This window comes from Puma concolor, chromosome C1, assembly GCF_028749965.1.
Source record: "Puma concolor isolate L17-30 chromosome C1, mPumCon1.1.hap2, whole genome shotgun sequence".
Lineage (NCBI taxonomy): Eukaryota > Metazoa > Chordata > Mammalia > Carnivora > Felidae > Puma > Puma concolor.
The window spans coordinates 134,678,131-134,702,099 of NC_141674.1; the positions used below are offsets into that span (position 1 = coordinate 134,678,131).

At 33.4% G+C, this 23,969-nt stretch overlaps 1 long non-coding RNA gene across 2 annotated transcripts in view; it reads right to left on the bottom strand.

Annotated features, from left to right (window-relative positions):
* LOC147578448 (uncharacterized) overlaps positions 1-23,606 on the bottom strand; it is a 58,816-nt gene extending 35,210 nt beyond the window's left edge. The window contains exon 1 of one of the 2 annotated variants that reach the window (XR_015254278.1): positions 23,422-23,606. This is a non-coding gene — a long non-coding RNA (uncharacterized LOC147578448). The remainder of the gene's footprint in view (positions 1-23,421) is intronic. The other variant, XR_015254279.1, reaches the window with a different exon arrangement.
* Between the last annotated feature and the right edge of the window lie 363 nt (positions 23,607-23,969).

A 23,969-nucleotide genomic window follows, 5' to 3' on the forward strand; every position in this document is an offset into this window, starting at 1 on the left:
AAGATTAGAAGAATTGGATGTTTGATGATTTCATTTAGCCATCAATTTAATGAATTCTGGAACTTCCTCCCTTGGGATCTTGTTACATGAGGTCATGTGTCCCTGTTGTCTAAGCAGTTTTGAGATGGGAGTAGTACTACTTGCAGCTGAAACAATTCTTGATTCATTTTAGCATTTAGGACCCACATGTGTTTATTATCTGCTTTCACTTTCTTCTAGGATCTTGAATTTTTGAAAGGAAATGTTAAATCCCTGCTCTCAGAAAGACCAAACATTTTCCCAGATAACCACTGGTGAGGTGTTACAGGACACATTTGGAAAGAATATGTACTGTTTCTTAGGTTTTAATCTGAAATCAGGAATTCCCATCCAACTTTAGTAACTATATAGTTAAGCAATGTATTTTAAAACATAGAAGAGTGAATAATGTTGAAATAATTACATTTTTAAATTGGATATAATTTTAGAAGAGCTAAAATTATCTTTATATATACATATTATTATACATTCTCTATCTTATAAACACTTCAAACTAATCTATAATCTGTGTCAATATTATGCAAATGCTGAGATTTGTAACCTAGATGTCTCACTAAATTTTCAGAGAACAACTAGGAAACTGCAAAATTTCTTGTTAGAACAGATGGTCTTTTGATTAATGCTCTAGTGCATAATTCTACCTCTGTTGAGTCATTTTAACAAGAAAGTGTTTTAAGTGTTCCGCCAGTTGGCTGGTCAAATTAGCAACAGGCACCAGTTAAGGTGTAAACCAGAAGCATAAATCCACCTAGTGATGCATAAGCAAGTGAAAGTATCTCTGCAAGAGTGTTTCTAATAGAGAAGATAGTGAATTAAGATTTTCAGAAAACAGCATGGAAAAAGCTTCTCATCAGTCTAAATTACTAGCCAATGGCAATTATTATATGATACAGGTCTATGTTAAAACTAGTCATTTAAATATTTCAAATAAATCAGAAATAACCAAAGTAATCAAAGTCCTTTGGATTGTGTCTTTAAAATGTTCTGAGGGAAGAAATGAAATGCATCAATACTGGATTTAAATCAACTCAAATAACTGGAGAAATGGTATTTTCAACTCACATATTGATAGCTCATTAGACTTAAAAATGTGCGGGGCGCCTGGGTGGCGCAGTCGGTTAAGCGTCCGACTTCAGCCAGGTCACGATCTCGCGGTCCGGGAGTTCGAGCCCCGCGTCAGGCTCTGGGCTGATGGCTCAGAGCCTGGAGCCTGTTTCCGATTCTGTGTCTCCCTCTCTCTCTGCCCCTCCCCCGTTCATGCTCTGTCTCTCTCTGTCCCAAAAATAAATAAATGTTGAAAAAAAAAAAATGTGCATTGGCATTATCCACACACAGCCTTCCATTAATAACCAAAAACTTTTGCATTTAAATAATTCTGATAAAAAAAAAACTTCAAATTTGAAATGTAGTTATGAATCTACTTATTTTTTCTTAGAAAAGCTCCAGGAATTTATCACTCAATTCCAATGTAGTTCATTTCAGAGGTCTTTTTCTAAAAATGAAGACTTTTAGATTAAACTTTTTCCAACTGCTGCTTCCAGTTTTAGTATATTACATAATTTTGCTTTAAAAAAAGGTTTTTGAACTTTTAACTTTGTACTATGGACTAAGTCATAAGTTATTAGTTATTAGTACTCTTTTATATAAACTGGAAAGAAGTAAAGTCAGTGGATAGGGTTAGACTTCCCTGAGCATGTTGCAGGTTCCTCAGTCTGCTGGTGGATCTGCAGGATTCAAAGTAAAAGGGTATGCGCTCTATACCATTTCCCAGCTTTTAGGTTCATCTCCTCATTAGTTTCCTCCAGCATAATTACTTAATGATAATACAATTAATGAGGATTAGTAATGGTCCTCCATTATTGTGGTCTTCCAGAAGCCCTAGTCCCTTTAAGGAACTTATTCATATACACATATATTTTCCTAACTTTTAACTTATCTTAGCCTCCCAGTTGTACTTTGATATATTTACGAGTTGTTTACATGGGCAAAGTAAGTGTCAAGTGATATAGGATGGAGGCCATAATGTTTATATCTCACATGAGAATTAGTACAGAGCATGTTATATTGTGGTAACAATCACAAGGGTTCTATGGTTTAACAAAACAAAAGTTTATATCTCTCTTGTATGTAACCTGTTAGGGATTAGGGCAACTGTTTAGGACAAGTAGGGCCCCAGCAACTGAGACTGAACTGATCTATGACTTTATCATATCAGCATGAGTCCTTGTCTGCTGTTGCTTTAGGAGAGGAGAGAGCTTGAGAGTTGTTTGTTGGCTTTTCCAAGATTTGTCTTGAAGTGGCACACATCCCTGCTGCCCAAAGTCTGCAGGCCAGGATGTGTTAGATGGTCAAGGGGAACAGGGATGTGGTGGTGCATATGTAGTATTTGGCAAGTGCAACTGTTGCTGCCATAGTGGTAATTTGAAAATATTCATCCTTCTTGATAACAACAGCAACAACAATGAAAATTCTGCTGACATTTCAGAAATGGGGGTAAATGAACAACAGTAGATTAAATTCCACACATGAGTGAAATCATATGGTACTTGTCTTTCCCTAATTGACTTATTTCACTTAGCATTATACCTTCTAACTCCATCCATGTTGTTGCAAATGGCAAGATTTCATTCTTTTTTATGGGTGAGGAACATTCCATTTTTTATCTGTTTACCCATTGACGGACACTCAGGCTGCTTCTATTCTTGGCAATTGTAAATAATGCTGCAGTAAACATAAGGGTGCATATATCTTTTTGAATTAGTATTTCCATTTTTGGGGGGGAAACATCCATTAATGGAATTGCTGGATCATATGGTAATTCTATTTTTAATTTTTTGAGAAACTCCATACTCTTTTCCAGTGGCTGCACCAGTTTGCATTCCCACCAAGTATTCCTTCTTCTCCACACCCTTGCCAACACTTGGTTTCTTGTGTTTTTTATTTTAGCCATTCTGAAAGATGTAGGGTGATATCTCATTAGGGTTTTGATTTGTATTTCCCTGATGATTAGTGATGTTGAGCATTTCTTCATGTGTCTTTTGGCCATCTGTATATCTTCTCAGATTCAACAGTTTTTGACAGATATCTGTCATTCATTACTGATGCCACAATTATAAATTCCTAGATATGGTAATTATCCAGGATAAACTACTGATGACAAAAAGAAGAGAAACAGAATGGGAGAGACACTGTTCTAGTTCATATAATCTTACATTATATGATGTAATATTCACAACAACTGTACTGACAAATTAGTTAATGGGCTCAGAGAAGTTCAGTAACTTTCCAAAGTCAATGTTAAAACAGGGATTTGATCTCATGTCTACCTGATTCTAAATGTTGTGTATTATCTCAATCCCATAATGACTTCCCAAAAGAATATTTAGTACTCTAGCAAAGAAAAACATCTTCATGAAAAACTGCATGACCTTCCTTTCCTCTTTCCTTGACATACTATTTACTTTCATATATGATAGGGATTTCATTCACTCTTGCCAGCAAGAAGCCCACCAGTTGACAGGCTTCGTTAAATATGGTTTCCATGCATAAGAATTGCTGTTTAAATATTTCCCCTAGACTTGGTCTCTGCATTTTTCTTCTTTAAGTTGGAAAAAGTTGGGCAGGCTGGGTAGACATGTTTTGGGGAAATAATAGGGTTTGTGAGAATGGATATCACTTTTATATGTATATCAAAATATTTTAAAACAATGACTGTTCTAGGATTAAAAAGGGAAGGGTCATCCTGCTGAATCTAGTTACATCATAGTCCCCTTTCCATTCCAGAAGACTATCTATGGGAATTTCTTTCTTTGTTTTTAAACTGGAGGTCAAGACATTTTTGACAAAAAAGAGTTTTCAAATTTTTACTAATTTGTTCAGTAAATATATATTTATTGAATAAATTTTTATTGAATTTTTAAATACTAGGTACCATAGGCATTGTGTACAATTAAACTGTATTTACTGCTTCCTTTCAATTTTCAGTCAAAAAGAGGGGGCAACATGGAAATTGTATGAGGGCAGAGAAAAGAGTAGTCATCCCCTCTACATCACTGCAAACATAACAAGATGAACAGATTCCAGTGTTGTAATAGAATTTTCAATTTAAGGACATGGGGACAAAAGCACTCTCAAAAATTTTAATGTAACAGAGTCTTGGCTTTCATTCAGCTCCTCAAGTCTTGGATCATCCTCTGGGCCAGAGCAATAAGCCAAGTACTTTTCTATTTATTATCCACATTGTTGGTGACAAGTTTGTATGTCAGTCTTTTACATTTGTTGTTTCATTTAAGCAGCATGTTTTTCCAGCCAATAAATTTTGTTACCGATTTTGGAATTTAGGGGTGAAGCAGAGACGAATTTTTAAGTGGATCTTTGTGCTGAAATGGGAAGTGGCTTTTGGCATGTGCTTGACCTACATTGTAGAGATTACTTAAAATTTGATGCAGGTGATCTGATCAGGAAGTCACAGTCCTAAATAATGCAAAGTTCTAACCAACCACTGGGATGTGTTCACACTTACATGTCCACTGATGTCATCAGGTACAGGTTCAATATTTTGAACCTAGAATAGAGAAGCAGGCAGAAGGTGGTTTAAATTAAGGAAGAAGGAACGACATCACCAAGATGGTCACATAGGTTGTTTCTGACTTCTATCTCATTCAGAATAAGAATAAGTAACAACTATTCACAAATAAGATACCACTGAGAGATCCTAGAACACAAAAGTGAGGCTGAAGTAACCCTCTCCCCTGCACCAAAAAGGCCACAAAAAAACCCCACAAAAAAACCCAAAAAACAAAAAACAAACAAACCAAAAAACATTAAAAGGGTAAGAGAAGAGGCTACACATTGACCACATTTTCCCTCCCCCAGGCTAGCATGACGTCATGTGGAGAGGTCTCCCCTCTGCCTCCAGTATCCAGTGGGAAAAGAAGACCCAGGGAGTACAACCAGCACCTCAGAATTGGAGTTGCCTGTGGGCACCCCTAACCTGATCTTGCATTATGGAGATTACAGAGGAATCTGGGGCTCAACCACCCAGAGTGTGACTGTAAAAGAGAAGAGGGAAGGAGCTTGCAACAACCAGCACATGGATATTGGCATACTGAGTTCATACCTGCAGTGCCCAAGTAATTACCCAACCAGGAGATTTGTTCATCTACAGAGCTAAGATGGGGCACACTATGACTAGAGAGCTGTCAGAGCATAGATCTGCCTCATTTAGATGATCAAGTGAAGAGTTTTAGTGGCTCTAGAGCCCTGCTTGCCCACCTTCATCCAAGGAGCTGAATCACAACCCAACCCACTGTTGAAAGCATTTTCTAACCCAACTGATCAGAAGGGCTGGTGACAACTCCTGGAAACAGTGCAGCCCAGAAACAATTGAGCTGAGAGGAGGACGGGCAGAATTGATTGTCCCCAGAACAAGGCCAATACCAGATATGAAGCATTACCATGCTCTACACAGGCAGGGGACTAATTTATAGCCAAGGCTCAAGGTAGTTCCTGCCCCATCCAATTGGGAAAATTAAGATATTTTATGTGAGGTTCATGGTAACCAAAAGTGAAATTCCTATAGTAATTAGACAAAAAAAAAGAAAGAAAAAGAAAAAGAAAAAAGAAAAAAAGACATGATAAATAAGTCAAAGCATACGTAAAAGACAAAAGGATAAGAAACAAGGAAGAATGGATCTACAAAATAACTAGAAAACAACAAAATGACAATAGTAAGTCCTTAACCTATCAATAATTACTTTAAATGTAAATAAATTAAATTCCCCAATTAAAAGACAAAGAACGGCTGAATGGATTAAACACACACACACACACACACACACACAAGATCCAAAAACATGTTGCCCATAAAAGAATCACTTTAGCCTGAACAACACACAGATTGACAGTGAAGCAATGTAAAAAGACATTTAAAGCAAATTGTGATGAAATAAAAGGGTGTGTGTGTAACTATACTTATATCAAACAAAATAGATTTCAAACTGAAATTGTAAAAAGAGACAAAGAAGGTCATTATGTAACAATAAAAGTGTCAATACATAAAGAAGATATAACAACTGTAAATATTTATGCACCCAATATTGTAGCACCTAAATATATAATGCAAAATATAAAAGAGCTAAAGGGAGAAATAGTATTAATACCATAATAATTGGGGACTTTAATACCTTACTCTCAATAATTAATAGATTATATACAGAGAAAGTTTCAGTGGATTTGAACAACACTATAGACCAGATGGGCTTTACATACATATACAGAACACTGTATTCAACAATAGCAGAATACACATTCCTCTCAAGTACACATGTAACATTTTATAGGATAAACAATATCTTAGACCATAAAATGAGTCTTAGCAAATTGAAATTGAAATCATGCCAAGTAGATTCTCTAGCCACAATGGCATGAAAATGGAAATCAATAATGAGGAAATCTGGAAAATTTTTGAACACATAAAATATTAAACAAGACTCTTCTGAACAACCAATAGATCAAAGAAGAAATTAAAGTGGAAATAAAAGTTCATTGAGACAACAATAATGTACCAGAACTTGTGGGATGCAACAAAAACAGTTCTAAAAGAGAGTTTTATAACAATAAATACCTACAGTAAGAAGCAAGAAAGATCTTAAGTTAACAATTCAACACTATACTTTAAAGAAAAAGAAAAAAGGAAATAAAATTTAGCACAGAAAATAAATAATAAAGATTACAGTATAAATAAATAAGAGAGGAGAAAAATAATAGAAAAGGTTAGCCAAACTAAAAGTTGGCTCTTTGAAAAAATTAAAAAAAAAAACTGAAAACCCTTAGCTAGACTAACTAAGGAAAAAAAAAAAGGGCCCAAATCAACAAAATTATAAATGAAAAAGACATAACTGATACAACAGAAATTAAAATGGCCATAAGAGGCTACTGTGATCACTATACACCAACAAATTGGACAACCTAGAAGAATGGAAAAACTCTTACAAACATAAACTTACCAACACTAAATCAGGAAGAAATAGAAAATCTGAATAGACCAACTACTAGTCACGATATTGAATCAGTAATCTAAAATCTCCAACGAAGAGAAGCTCAGGACTTAATGGCTTCACTGGTGAATTTTACCAAACTCTAAAGAATTAACACTGATCCTTCTCAAACTCTTCCAAAAAATCAAAGAGGAGGGAGCACTTCCAGACTCATTGAAAATACTCAATGAAAGATTAAAAGGTTTTCCTTTAAGATCAGGAACAGAACAAGAGTGCCCATTTTTACCACTCTTACTCAACATAGTAGTAGAAGTCCTAGGCAGAGCAATTGAGCAAGAAAACAAAATAAAAGGTATCAAAACTGGAAAGGAAAAAAAATTATGTCTATTTGCAGATGATATGATATTTTTATATATAGAAAATCCTAAAGACTCAAACAAAAACTCTTAGATCTAATTAATGAATTCAGTAAAGTTGAAGGATGCAATAGTAACATACAAAAATCAGTAACGTTTCAATACATTAACAATGAATTCTTTGAAAAGAAAATAAAGAAATCAATCACATTTCCAATAGCACCCAAAACAATAAAATACTTAGGAATAAATTTAACTAAGGAGGTAAAAATCTCTACTCTAAAAACTAAAAGACATTGGTGAATAAAATCAAAGAAGATGCAAATAAATGTAAAGGTATCCAATGTTAATGAATTGGAAGGACTAATTTATTAAAATGTCAGTAGTTTAAAAAGATTCAAGCAGTCTCTGTCAAAAGACTCTGATGATTTTTTGTACCAAGTTAAAAGAATAATAATAAAACTCCTAAAATTCATATGGAACCACAAAAGTCCCCAAGTAGTGAAGGAAATCCTGAGAAAAAAGAACAAAGCAGGAAGCAACACCCTTCCTGATTTCAAGGTATACTATAAAGCTATAGTCATCGGGGCGCCTGGGTGGCGCAGTCGGTTAAGCGTCCGACTTCAGCCAGGTCACGATCTCGCGGTCCGTGAGTTCGAGCCCCGCGTCAGGCTCTGGGCTGATGGCTCAGAGCCTGGAGCCTGTTTCTGATTCTGTGTCTCCCTCTCTCTCTGCCCCTCCCCCGTTCATGCTCTGTCTCTCACTGTCCCAAAAATAAATAAAAACGTTGAAAAAAAAAATTTTAAAAAAAAATAAAAAAAAAAAAATAAAAAAAAAATAAAGCTATAGTCATCAAAATAGTATGTTACTGGCATAAAAATAGACAAATAGAACAATGGAACAGAATCACAAACCCAGAAATAAATCAATGCATATACAGTTAAGTAATATTGAAAAGGGAACCAAAAATAGTCAATAAAGAAAAGATAGTCTTCAATATATGGGACTGGGACTATTGGATATTCACATGTAAAAGAATGAAACTGGACCTTCTATCTTACACCACTAAAAAAAAATAACTTAAAATAAAGACTTAAATGTAAGATCTGAAACCATGAAACTCCTATAAGTAAACATAGAAATAAAGCTCCTTGACATTGGCATTGGTAATGATTTTTGGATATGACACCTAAAGCACAAGCCACAAAACCAGAAATCAACAAGTGGGACCATATCAAACTGAAAAGCTTCTGCACAGCAAAAGAAAGCATCAACAAAGTGAAAAAAATCCCTACAGAACAGGAAAAATATTTTCATGCCATATATCCAATAGGGGATTAATGTCCAAAAAATATAAAAAACTTATGCTACTCAACAGAAATGAACAACATCCAATACAAAAATGGGCAAAGGACCTGAGACGTTTTTTCAAAGAAAATACATGAAAGGCCAACAGGTAAATCAAAAGAGGCTGAACATTAGTAGTCATTTGGGAAATGCAAATTAAAACCACAGGGAGATAATTACCTCACACTTGTTAGAATGGCCTTCATCATAAAGACAACAGAACAAGTGTTGGCATGAAAATGGAGAAAAAGGAACCCTTGTGCATTGTTGGTGGGACTGTAAATTGATAGAGCCACTATGGAAAACAGTATGGAAGATTCTCATATAATTAAAAACAAAACTACCATGTCATCCAGCAATTCTACTTCTGGAAATATATCCAAAGGAAATGAAAACAGTTGAAAAAATATATTCACTCCCATATTTATAGCAGCATTGTTTAAAATAGTCAAGATAAGGAAACAGCTTAAATGTTTATCAATGGATAAATGGACAAAGATGTTATATGTAATAACTTACTTGTTTATATATATAATTTATAATATAGAAATACAGAAATATAATATATATTGAAATATATAATATATTAGAATATATAGAAATAATATATATAATGGAATATTATTGAGCCATAAAAAAACAAGGAAATTCTACTATTTGCAATAAGATGGATGGACATGAAAGTCGTTATGCTAAGTGAAATAATTCAGAGAAAGACAAACACTACATGATCTCACTTATAAATGAAATCTTTAACTCAGAAAAAGAGATAGACTTGTGGTTATGAGATGGACATTGGTGGGGGAGGGAATTGAAGGTAGATAGTATGAACTTTCAGTTATAAGATAAATAAGTATAATAAAACCTTGGTTTGCAAGCATAATTCATTCCAGAAACATGCTTGTAATCCAAAGCACTCCTATATCAAAGTGAATTTCAATAATCACTGGCTTAGTTGTGATCATGTGACACGTGGCCTCACATACTACTTGTATTGCAAGACATTGCTCGTTTATCAAGTTAAAATTTATTACAAATGTTTTCTTGTCTAGGGGCACTTGGGTGGCTCAGTTAAGCATCTGACTTTGACCCAGGTTATGATCTCACAGTTTGTGAGTTCAAGTTATGCATCATGCTCCGTGCTAACAGCTCAGAGCCTGGAGCCTGCTTTGGATGCTGTCTTCCTCTCTCTCTGTCCTTCCCCTGCTCATGATCTATCTCTGAAAATAATAAATATACATTAAAGAAGAAAAAAAAAGAAAAAAATGTTTGTTCGTCTTGCAGAACACTCACAGAACAAGTTACTTGCAATCCAAGGTTTTACTGTATTGGGGTTATAACATAAGACATGATGAGTAGCTAACTCTGCTATATGATACATAGAAAAGTTAAGAGAGTAAATCATGATTTAACATAATAAGGAGACATTTTTTTTCCTTCTTTCTTTCTTTTCTTTTTATTGTATCTGTAAGAAAAGGTGAATGTGAGCTGAACTTACTATGGTAATCATTTCTTACTATATGTAAATCTAATCATCATGCTGTACTCATTAAATTTATATAGTGATGTATCTCAATAATTTCTCAGTAAAATCGGAAAAAATTAAGAAATGTTCTATTGTTTCTGGGTAAAATGTGAATGGACTTCCCTGAGTCAGTCAATAATTCCTGTGTGTATTTGGACATTAGCTGATTTTCACCTATCTGGAATGTTGTCAAGGTATTTAGGCTTTATGCAGAGGATTAGACTAGACAACTAAGGAATTCATCCTAATATGTAAAGGAACAGAAAATCAGAGAATCACAGTACATTACAGATTTAGGAAATATTTTCTCATTTGTATAGAATAAAAAGATTTAATTTTAAATTTGGAAAAAAAAGAAAATCACTATTCATTTGAAGGAAGATATATACTTGTTTGGATTTGGAATCTCAAAGTGTACAAAATGGTAAATTGAATGTATTTATAATTAAAATATTCTGGGTTGATGTTTGTGATTTGGGTAAAGTTGAGGTTTATCTTTGCTTGGAAAATTTGATAAAAGAGCTGTGTTAAAAATGTGATTTTTTTTTTCTAGCAGTCCCAAATCAGGAGGTAAAATCCATGTCTCCCCTTGAAACTGAATAGACCTTTGTGACAAATAGAACATGATGGAAAGTGATGCTTCATGACTTCCAAGGGTAGTTTAGAAAAGGCCATGCATGTTCTGCTGTCTCTTGGAACACTGGTCTGGAAGCATTAAGCCATCATGTACTAAATTCCAGCTACCCTGAGCTGCCATATGGAGACAGATACCATGTAGTGGGAAAGAGGGAGTTCAATACCAGGTGCTTGAGTAAAACATTCTTCTCTATGCCCTAGCCTGAACCAGTGTCTGCCGCTACCCCATGCGTCGAGAAAGAACTGGCCTGAATCCCATTCCCCAAATTTGTAAACAAATAAACGACTGCTATTGACTTAAGCCATTGTGCAGTGGCTCGGTACACAAAAATAAACAACCAGAACACACAGATATCTCACTATTATGTTGTCTTTATATAATGCTTACCCATTGACTTGCAAAGAGGAAAATTCAGTCATCAGTATTTTTGGTTTTCTTAGCTGTAAATATAATTTTCCATTAAGTTCCTAGAGAGAGTACATTTTTGATGTATGAATTTAAATAAATAAGCTTTGCCCTCAATTGTTAGCTTTTAATCAATGATATATTAATATGTATTAATTAATATTAATATGATATATTAATTCCAACCAATAAAACCCCAACTAATAAAAAGAAGATGTAGATAGATGATAGAGATAGAGATATCTGGACAGAGATAAAGATTGGATAGAGATTTTGTCCAAATATTAATCAAATTCCTAGATTAAAGAAATGTTTCATTGTGTAGAACAATAGGGCAAAGCAAGATTTGTAGTGCTGACAAACATAAATGCCTTAGCTGTTAAGACCCTGGAAATGAATAATCATCTTAAGAAGGAATGAATGTCAAAAGAGTGAATAGGGAGCCAGTGCCCAAAACTGTGGGTGGGGATTTAATCAACAAGTCAGGTTAGCGAACAAACTCCTTCCCACTGAAGTTATCCAAATGACAGATCCTTTTCAATATGTCCTTGGACTAACAAGAGTTTAAAGAACTAAATTATTAATATTTTCAAACATAACATATTCACATATACATGAGTTCTATTAGTGTTTACTCATTTCATGCATAGTCAAATATACTATTTTAATCAGTATTATCTATTACCAATTAATTAAAATGTTGATAAAAATAAAAATTTTAATTGTGTAGCTTGAATGTTATAATAACATCGCTTATAATAAAAACATTAAAATATCCTGTGCAAAAGTAACAGTAAAAAATGTTTACTTCTAATGCATTATTTTATATATTCTATCTTCAGATTAAGGTAGAAATGAGGTAAAATTCATATCCTTACTAATGTAACATTCAACATCTTCCAAATATATTTGAAACCAAGAAAAGTATGAAAAATGCATATTCTTCACATGTATAGAAATAATTTTATATAATTTTACAATAAATTAACTTTATAAAAATGAATAAAAGTAAGAAAATCTCAAATAACATGACTTCATTCCTTATGAACTTTAGTTTTCCTGTGCAAATCAACTTTAAGGTATATTCCTGTACATGCTTCTGTATTCCATTACATATTTTAGTATATGTAATGGAATTTTAATCCTGTTGTCTATATTTTCCATAATTTTTTTTAAATGGTTAAAGAGATTGGTTCTCATCAAGAGTGTCTCTGAATTCTCATTGTTGTTCTACTTTGGATAATAGCAAATTTAAATAAACATTAATTTAAAAATAGTAAGAATTTCTAATTTGAAAAATAGACATTAATTTGTAAACCAAAATTTATCCTCAAGTAATTCTTTGGTGTTGTCCTAAAATCTTCCATTCCTTACAGGAATGAATGAAATCCGTTTTATTAGATAAAGAGGAGATTATTTACAACAGTAAAAATTACAAGGTGATAAATATGAATAATGTGAAAGTTTAAATACCACAACCAGTGTTAATTACCCATCCCCAAGTGATTATTAGAATTAAAAAAGGAAATAAAAACTGAAAGTTTCATTATATGACATCCTGATAGTATAAATTGTACACTACTACAGTATAAGAGTGCCTCCAAGTGGCATTTGTCAAAACTCCATATAAAAAATTTAAATACAAGAACCAAAAGTTAAGCTTTAATAACAGTAGACCCTAAAGGATCACTTTTATCTTTCTGCTTACTTAGGATCTACTCTTCATATTTACAATTCAGTTTTTAGGAAATTCCTAACTGTCTTTAAATATCCACACTTAAGTCCCATTAATCTTCAGAATTCTAGATTGTTTTCAGTATGTTATTTGTACTGTCTTGATATAGTGTTTAGTTAGCTGATAAGTAATTTCATTTCCATTAAATTTGTACAGTAGACTCTTTTGATTAATACATTGCCCCTATTTTCAGTGTTCCTAAAAATGTTGTCTATATTTCCTATATCTTGGATGATAAGAGGGACAAAGGACTTATTTCCTACCTATAGAATACTAGACTTGTTGGATCATCTAATTCTACCTCTACAATTTCACAATTAAATACAAGAGTTTAAGGAATTTATCCAAGATCAATGTGGTTGGTGACTTAACTAATATAATCTGTCTGACCAGACTTGTAATTCAGTACTCTTTCAAATACATTTGCTCTGACACCAAAAATAGAGCTCTTCCACATGCCCTAAACAAATACATGTTTATTTTTCGTACATGGTTTTCTTAAAACTCAACCAAACTCTAGAACACCAAATGTAGAAGTTCCCTAAGGCAAAAAGTGCTCAGGAACTGACAAATAAACCAATAGGTTCTAAATAGGCCTTAAAAAAATTAATGTGTAGTGTTTTGGAATTATTCTAGGTTTATGTCACAAAAATATTTAAATTACCAGAGTAGAAAGGAGTCTGGATAGTAATAAATAGGGCAGTTGAGCTTGTAACATAACTTAGAGACAGATCTGTTTGCTCTAAAAAGATCATCTTTGTAGTGAAAGTTATTTTCAAACTGATTTCATTTGTAAATGCTACTCTTTCCATTATTTTACCACTCTTGTCCTGATATTTCTTTTAAATTTCATGTGTTACTGTTTATTTCCCTTCTTCTGTTTCATATAAATGATTCCAGGAAGGCATTCTTCTCTCTTTTCCCAAAGGTGTCATTCCAATGCTATTCTTTCCTAATTCTTATTCCTTTTTCCCCTCTTAATTGCTTTTTATGGGTCTTTTCTTTCTCTCCTGCCACTTCATCCACAACTTTCTTGGAATGAGTTAGCCAACATCGACAACAAGATTTAAAGTTCAGTCTCTGAGGGGCTATAATGTAGATACATCCAGAGTATTAAGTACAGAAAAATGCCTGTAGGTTTTCAAATAGATATGTGGATATCTGTATGTTAATATAGTTAATATAGTTAATATAAACTATTAACTTTTTAAACTTTTGAATGCCATGCTGTATTATCTATGGAACTATTTTGTGGTGAAATTAGAATAAAATGTTCTAATTTAATATTTCCTGTTATTTAATTCCAAAATACCTTTTAAAGATTGAGCTCACATTGTAGTTTCCATTAATTTCCTCAGTTATCCCATTTAAAAAATTAAATGTGTTTTAACTATCATGCCAAATTTCTACTTGTTTAAGGTCGTCTCAAACAATGACCATTTTTTAAGTCATGTTTCACTACCTGCCAATCTGAGCTCATCTCAGAATTTCATTAGTACTCTATTTACTCTGACTCCCACATCATTAATGAAGTTTCAAATAAGACCAGACTGAAATTCATCCCTATGGTACCCGGAAAACATGACATTGTTTACTGTCACTCTGATTCAAGCCCATTGTCCAGATTTTAAACATTACAACAATGCTCAATGCAAAGCCAACTTAAATGAACTCTTCTGAATAAAATTTGTGACTGAAATTTAATGAGACACATCAAAACTTGGCTATAATTAATAGAAACGATCTTGTACATGTCTGTAGTTGTTAATCCTGCTTATTTCTCCCATGATTAACTATTTATTTGTTTACTTTTCCTTTGGTGAGATCTTCAGATATTTTCTTTGATAGTTGCATTCATTTTGTTAGTGATGAAAGATACATGTCAACCTTCATAAATATTTCAATAACTTTTAGTTTGGTAACGATTACTTAACTTTTCATATAACATGCCAAATAAACCCAGATGGTTATGCATATATCAGAACTAAATACATATAATTACAAAATCCAACTTAATATTTTACCACATTTTTGATGACTTATTCTCAGAATCAGAACAAGGAATAAACTGAAAATGATAAACCACATATTTTCTGGGCTTTATGCTAATTAGATACAGCAATTTAATTCTTTAGAATTCAAAATTCTAAGGATAGAATCATTTTTAAAAGACAAAACAATCTATAGACTAAATCAAGTTATAAGATACTTGATTAAGCTTAATAATAATTTATTTATATTTATGGACTATTCATTTTTCAACCAGCTGTCAATATTTTATGCTATGTGTAGGAAAAGATGAAAAATTACCTTTTTGTATATATCCTAAGTGAAAATGGTCAGGGAAAGTAATGTTGAAATAAGGATAATACTCAGCGATGAAAAAGCATGAAATCCTGCTATTTGCAACAACATGGAGAGAACTGATTGTAGGGTATTATGCTAAGTGAAATAAGTCAGTCAGAAAAAGATATATCATATGTTTTTACTCATATGTGGAATTTGAGAAGCTTAACAGAAGACCATTGGGGAAGAGAAGGAAAAATAAGTTACAAACAGAGAGGGAGGCAAACCATAAGAGAAGAGACTCTTAAATACAGAGAACAAACTGAGGGTTGATGGGTGGGTGGGTGGGGGGATGGGAGGGATTGTAAAAATGGGTGATGGGTATTGAGGAGGGCACTTGTTGGGACAAACACTGGGTAGTGTATGTAAGTAATGAATCATGGGAATCTACTCCTAAAGCCAAGACTACACTGTATGTTAGCTAACTTAAAAATAAATTATTTAAAAAAGAAAGGTAATAAAGAATATGTTTTGGGGGCGCCTGGGTGGCGCAGTCGGTTAAGCGTCCGACTTCAGCCAGGTCACGATCTCGCGGTCCGTGAGTTCGAGCCCCGCGTCGGGCTCTGGGCTGATGGCTCGGAGCCTGGAGCCTGTTTCCGATTCTGTGTCTCCCTCTCTCTCTGCCCCTCCCCCGTTCATGCTCTGTCTCTCTCTGTCCCAAAAATAAATAAAAAAACGTTGAAAAAAACATTAAAAAAAAAAAAAAGAATATGTTTTGAAAAATACAGTTGTTAGAAACTACTGAACAAATGCTATTTGATGATTGTTTCACAGATATCCTAAAATTTATATGTAATTTTATCTCCCTAAATAAATTGAAGAATACTAAAAGGCAGAAATATATGCTGTTGAAACAAATACACTTTTTCACTAAATAAATATTATTTGCTAAGTGACTGATATTAATTAGCTGCATTTCCTATAACAGTATGGTCCTTGTGTTAATCTGCTTCATAATGACTATATTTGTCAGTTATTGAATTAGAATCTCTGAGATGGGGCCAGTTATAAACTTCCCCGATGAGTTGTGAGTCAATAATGTTTGAGAATTATTGTCCTACAAGCAACATACATAATGAGTGAATGAATGAGTGAAAAATATTTAGGTGCTGTCTAAAAGCACATAGTGAATAAACAGCAATGGTATTTCTATTGAACTAAGACAGAATAACCTCATAGAATGTTTTTGAGTTATTATCAGCACTAATAAAATGTGATGATAGAGAATTATTCAATTTATCTGATTATACCGTCTATGTTGACTGAATATGATATATATTGTAGCTGTTTAAAGACATAATCAAAATGTCAGATTATAAATGATATATCTCAAAATAAAATGACAGTGAAAACTAAACAATGATCTAAAAGGTATTTATGTTCATTTCCAAAGATATAAAGATATCTATATTGGTAAAATTAATGCCAACAGTTGACCTGGAAAACTAAGTCAAAACATATTCATAAGATATTTCTGAATCCCTTGGCTAACTGTCTCTAGATTACAAAATTAATACTCCAAAATAGAAGTTACCTAATTTCTCCAATTGTCACAATATTATAAGTGAAAAGAATAAGTGCTGTAAGTTAAAAAAGAAAATACCATTAGTTCACACTTTATATTTGAGAGGATTTGTGGAGGAACATGGGTTAGTGAAGAATGTGAGTTTGAAGAAAGACGTATTTATATTTAAATTCTCATTATAAACTTGTTATTGGGGTTACCTAAACCAAGTTATTTAAATTCATCTTCTCTAAAACAGAGTAATAAAACATACCAGTACCAAGCGTGGGGTTGGAGGGTTACTATCCTATAGGATGATTAAATGTAATCATACCACAATGTCTGAAACCTACTAGAAGCTTTGTGAATGTCTGTTATTATTTTAAAACTGTGTGACTTGATCTCGCGGTCCGGGAGTTCGAGCCCCGCGTCGGGCTCTGGGCTGATGGCTCAGAGCCTGGAGCCTGTTTCCGATTCTGTGTCTCCCTCTTTCTCTGACCCTCCCCCATTCATGCTCTGTCTCTCTCTGTCCCAAAAATAAATAAACGTTGAAAAAAAAAAAAAAAAAAAAAACTGTGTGACTTAAAGCAATCACAATGATACAAACCTAAAGATACTACAATTGAGATCCTGGTTCAGAGAACAACTGAGGCTCTTCTCTGTTGTAATTAAGCATACAACTCTTCTTCTGTGGGTAGGATTCAGTGAGTACACAGCTCCTTTATTTGCTTCAATAAAATTTGTACCTCATGATTTTGTTACAGCAGAAATGCTATCCTGAGGAAGAAGCAGAGATCTTCATACATTCTGTGACTTGTAGCTTCTGAAGTGACTACTCAGACAGAAGGAAAGTGGCTTTGGTTAGAGAGCAATGGGGGAAAAGGTCGCTTTTGCACTGATGAAGATAGCCTATCTAATATTTTAATTACTAGATGACGGAAAGTTGGCTGTTTGGCCAATAAGACATCGCTAAGAGGATAGTTACTAAAACTTTGTTGTCCATCTTAAACATTATTGTTAACATGTAGGTTGAATCAAAATAACTGATATTATGAGGTTGTAAATTACTTCTGCTTTGGTGCCTCAACCATGGCCGATAGAGGTCAAATTAATGACATATTTTACATAAATTATCTCATTTCATCAACGTGCGAAATACCTCAATATACAATCACAAGGTGATAGGCATTTCAAATAGTGAAAATACCAAAAACAACCTTAACCATATCTTCAAGGATTGTGTAATTTTATCCAAGGTTATAAAACAATTAGAAGATAATATAGAAACAATATATGTGGAGAGAAATACTATAGGAATTCAAGGGCAAAGATTCAAGATTTGTAGGGTGTAACTTGGGAAAGTTTTATGAGGAGATGAGACTTTAAATACTTGTAAGTTTTTTTTGTGAAAGTGAGTGCCGTGTAAAAAAATTCTAAGTCTTAGTTTTATTTCCCAACTTTGAACTTATATTCACATTTATGAGGCTTTCACAAATGTACTTGGAGTACAGTTTGACTTTGAGGTTCTTAAGTATTACAAAGTGTAAATTGTGAGTCAACAAATTTAATAGAGAAGAAATAATTATTCAAGGTCAGACCAAAAAAAGGAGAAAAGAGTAAGTCAACGAATTTAAGTGTAAGAGCATATGGCAGCATAATAGAAGTGAAATTTGTAATTCTAATGCACATCAAGTAATATTTAAGAACAAATTCCAATTACAGAAGAAATCAAATACTAAATATGTGAAGAAAGAAGAATGAATAAAATGTAAAAATGCATTTAAAATATTAATAAAAATATTTTAAAAAGCAAATCTGCTTTTTAGACATAATTTTCATTACAAAGAGAAGAAATATGTAGTAAAAGAGTATCTCTGGCAATAAAATATGAAGGGAAGTCTTCACTGTTGTTAATGAAATTACATAAAATATTCACAGATTGATTATCTAAAGAAGATAAATAAAGCTATTTGTTTCCACAGAAACTTTGATGACTTGATTGATTTTCATTCTATTTTAAAATAACAACCCTGTGTGTCTATGAAGAAAAGCCATTTATGCTTGTTAGAATACATTCATGATGAAATAATTCAGATGCAAAAAAAAAATGTTGGGGCACCTGGGTGACTCAGTTGGTTAAGTGCCCGACTTGATTTTGGCTCAGGTCATGATTTCACAGTTTGTGGGTTCGAGCCTGTGTCTTGCTCTGCCTTGACAGCATACAGCCCGCTTGGGATCCTTTCTCTCTCTCCCTCTCTTTCTGCCCCTACCCTACTTGTGCGCGCGCTCTCTCTCTCTCTCTCTCTTTCTCTCTCAAAATAAATAAATAAATAAACATTAAAAAAACAACATGTTAACATCACTAAATTTGGCAGAATACTGTATATGTTCTACTGAGCCTTCACTTTGTTTTTAGGCTGTTATAAATTCACCTCTGTTCAGTTTAAAAAAAAGAAAGACAAATAACAGTAATGGATTCTTCACTGGAAAATTTAATTCATGTTTAAAAAAATCTTTAAAATTTAAGGTTAAAATTATTCTGAAGAAGATATCAAGATAATAAGATCAGAGAAGAAATCTGCTTAATATATATAACATAACCAATATTTATAGCACATAGAATAAAAAGTGAACAATGATGTTTAAAATTATCTGGTTTGGGGGCACCTGGGTGGCTCAGTTGGGGGCACCTGGGTGGCTCAGTTGGTTAAGCATCAGACTCTTGGTTTCAGCTCAGGTTATGATCCCAGAATTCGTGAGTTCAAGCCTTGCATCAGGCTCCGCAATGACAGTGCAGAGCCTGCTTGTGATTATCTCTCTCTCCCTCTCTCTCTGCCCCTTTTCCCACTCTCTCTCTCTATGTGTCTCAAAATAACCTTGAAGGAAAATAAAATTATCTGGTTTAATGAGGGAATTAAATAGAAAGATTTTAGCTTGTGTTTATTTAGTCAATAGGAATTTGTGTGTGTGTGTGTGTGTGTGTGTGTGTGTGTGTGTGTGTGTAGTAATAAATGTCATGTCTGTGTAATACAAGTTAAAAACTGCCTCAAAATTCTTGTTAGAAAGATTTATAATCTTCCAGAGCAGATGTAACTTCAATAGGTTTCAGGATTTATGAAAACAGAGTTGTCACAGTTCAATTACCTATAGTCATTTCCAGGACTGAGAATCACAATAATATTTTAAGTTATTCTATAGTGGACAATACATACATGCATTTACATACATGCACTAGATATGACTTTAGCAGCAGGCCAGCTAATTGCCTACCTTCTATAAATTAGCAACTAGGAAATTATTTTCACTCCTCATGACATCTATTTCTGTACATTTTAATGAATCATTTCCCAGCTGATCTTATTCTACCTCTTTCTAAATCTATTATTTCCTAAATATAATAATCTTATATTAAGATATATAAATAGTGTGAATATACATTTTAGTGTGAATTCAACAGAACAAACATTTATTGAAAACATAGCATTGCTTAGAATAGGTGGGATAATGTGGGAACTTGAAAGATTAACCAAGTAAGTTCTTTGCTTTCAAGCACATTAAAAGGGGATAGATACCGATACCTATACCGATACATATATACCACAAATTGTAATTTGTTGTTGACTATCAAAGTGATTTAATTTTGTATAATAAAGAAACAGCTGTGGAACCACAGAGGGAATTGTTTTGAATCCACTGGGTGGGGGGAAATGCTTCAATCATGGCATATGTAGCTTTTGAGAGGATTCTTAATGAATGTGTAGGATTTTAGTTGGTGACACAAAATTCAGTTGGAGAGATGAATAGGAGAGGAAGAACTTTAGAACATATTTTTTAAAGATGTGGACACAGAATATGATTTATCTTTTGGGGTGGAATATAGTTTAGAACAAGAAGCTCTTCCACTGGCCATTGTGTATTGTTCTCCTGTTGGGATTACAGGACTGTTATTCACTCCTCACTTTGAAATACTGCTAACATCTCTACTGTGCCGCTTTCTAATTTGGTGAATCTTTCATATATTCGATTCTCATTCAGAAAACTGATTATCAAGTTGGGCAAATTCACTTACATTTCCTTTGATTGTAAGTAATTTTATTTTAGGTAAGGTTCAGAATTTTCTTTGATTAGATTTGACTAGAGAGAAAATTGCAAACCTGATGTCAACTTCATTTTAGCTGGGCTTCACAATACAGTCGATTGTTCTTCCTTTCCAGTGTAGTCTTTTTGTCTTTTAGCTAATAGCTTTCAGACTTACATAGGCTATCTCAGTTAAACACTGTATTTAGCCAGGAAAAGCTGATGAAACTCTTGGTCAAAAATTGGAGAGGCTTTACTTTCTAGAACTTATTATGTACCAAATCTCAAAATGGGTAACAGTGGAATTCTGATGAAATTGCCTAAAAAGCACAAAGTATTTGTGGGGCATCTGGGTGGCTCAGTCAGTTGCATGTCCTACTCTTGATTTCAGTTCAGGTCATGATCTCACAATTCATGAGTTAGAGCCCCACATCTGGCTCCATGCTGACAGTGTGGAGCCTGCCAAGTGTCCATCAATAGATGAATGGATAGAAGGGTGCCTGGGTGGCTCAGTCATTTAAGCATCTGACTTCAGCTTAGGTCATGATCTCGCGGTTCATGCATTCGAGCCCCACATCTGTGCTGACAGCTCAGAGCCTGGAACCAGCTTCCCATTCTCTGTCTCCCTCTCTCTCTCTGCCCCTCCCCTGCTCACTCTCTGTCTCTCTCTCTCTCTCAAAATAAATACATAAACATTAAAAAAAATTAAAGAAATGTGAGTCAAAAAGGGGGATTAATCCATTTTCTGGAGAAAATATGATGAAAGAAAAGACCAGGAAGATAATTGCTTTGGTCATCTGCATATTATAAAGAATGTCATTTTTTTTTGTCTCCAATGTTTCACTTTTTTTTTATTGCTCAGCTATATTTCTTTAAAATTTTTCCTAATATAACTCATTTGGTTCAAATAATCATTTTATTTTCCTTAATTTGTAGTTACTATTCCTTCCTACTATCACCAGGTGAGAACTGTCTATTCAACCCCAAACACTGGACTGGGCAAATTAAAATCTTTAGGCTTCAGTTTTCTCTGTGTAGACTCAAAAGTTCTCATGCTAGTTCAACAGTGAGTTAATGATGCAGTTAGGAGCAAACTCCAGATTTTAAACTCTCATTTCACTTTTCTCTTCACATTATCACAGTGTTTATTATTTATGGTATTAAAGTGTGATATGAAATCAAACGACTTGGAACTAGAAGAGCTGGGTTCAAATTCTGGCCTGGGTAACTTTGGGAAGTGTAATCTTTCTGAACCTCAGTTACCTCATCTATAAAATAAGAATAAGTATAATATCTTATTTCAGAAGGATGGTTTGAAGATGGTATGATAATATTTGGCTATCCATCAATTACTATATAACCCATAAAAGTTATAAATATAAGAGTTGTCATTAAGCAGTTATGATGCTTTATGTAAATAATCCATTGGGGATCACAAATTAATGTTTTTAATGCTATCCTAACATGGTTTTATTACTAATATTTCAAAACACACCTATCATTAATGAATTTCTAATCCAAATAAAATTTGTCTATAATTATTTTGTAAAGCATAACAGTGTGTATTCCATTCTAGCCATTATAACAACCTCTTTTATGTCAAATATTAACTTTTTGGAAAAGGTTTAACTTACATTTTTAAAACGTGTTATCACTCTTTTGTTTCTTTTTGGAAGAGTTCTGCTGGCACATTCATCTAAGGTAGTGCTCTTCCTAATGCTATCCTGCTTCAACCGAAATACTTGTCTCAAAAACCCACAGGTCTAGAGTGACATTAACCATTTTTTTCCTGAGGTTTTATAAATAAATATCACCTCTAAAATTTCTTCTCTAGAATTAGGTAACAACAGTAATGAGGATGGTTTGATACATAAAATTTAAAAATAATTTTTTTAAATAATAATAATTATTTTAATTTTTAAATAATTTTTTTAAATAATTATTTAAAAATAATCAGAAGATTTAAAGTTCCATTTCAAATACATGGTTTCAACAATTATATTGTATTTCTTGAACAGCAATTCAAGTCAACAATCAAATGACTGAATTTTGACATTTTTGAACTATCTCACCAGCATCATATATAGGACTAAGTTTTTACTCGGTAGGAGAAAAAAATCATAAGAGGATCCCAGGATCCTATGCTTGCAAGATTAAATAGAGAAGAGGCAAAGGAGCTATATAGAGGACAAGTGAATCAGCACTCGCTTTCATTCCTGTTCATGGAAATACAATGGAGAAAAGGAAATTTTTACAAAAAATCTTTCACTCAAAGAAATACACAAGCTGAGATATTTCTAGCTGCAGTTTATTTCTAATACAGTGAGTTGAAACGCAAGCTTCCTCAAATCCTTTCTGCCCCTCTCACCACTCAACCACTGACAACAATGAAATGTTTTGAAGTATTTTAACTCTTTGATTAAAAAGAATAATTTTAACAAAATCTGCTTACCTACAATCATAAAGGTAATATTTCCAAGAGACCATGGTTAAGGAAAAATTTTCAAGAGCTAATGGTGGATTTCTCTGAAACAATAAAAATAAAAATAAAAGAAGGAAATTTAATGATTACTGTATATCTGCCTTTTTCCCCCCACACAAACCTATGAAGTAGACATTATCAATAAAGAGTAAGTAATGAACTTGAAGCCTGATAGGCTATATAACTTGCCAGATATCATACAGCCAATAAGTGGAAGAACCTTGGATTTTCCAAAAGCAATGTGTTAAAGGTCAGGTCACATTTCTCTTTGTCTCCAGATATGTCATTACCTTTATGATGTCACAAAGTCTTTAATCCTTCTGGACTACAATTTATGCCTCCCTAAAATGAAGCTGTTTAAGTAGAATCTTTCATTCTGCTTTGTAACTCTGTGATATCACTAGTCCGGCTAGGGCATACCTTGACAGAATAATTGGCCAATACTACAGGGTCATGGCATCATCTCTGAAGCTTGCCATAAATGACCTGAATAAAGAAAACCCAAATATAATAATGGT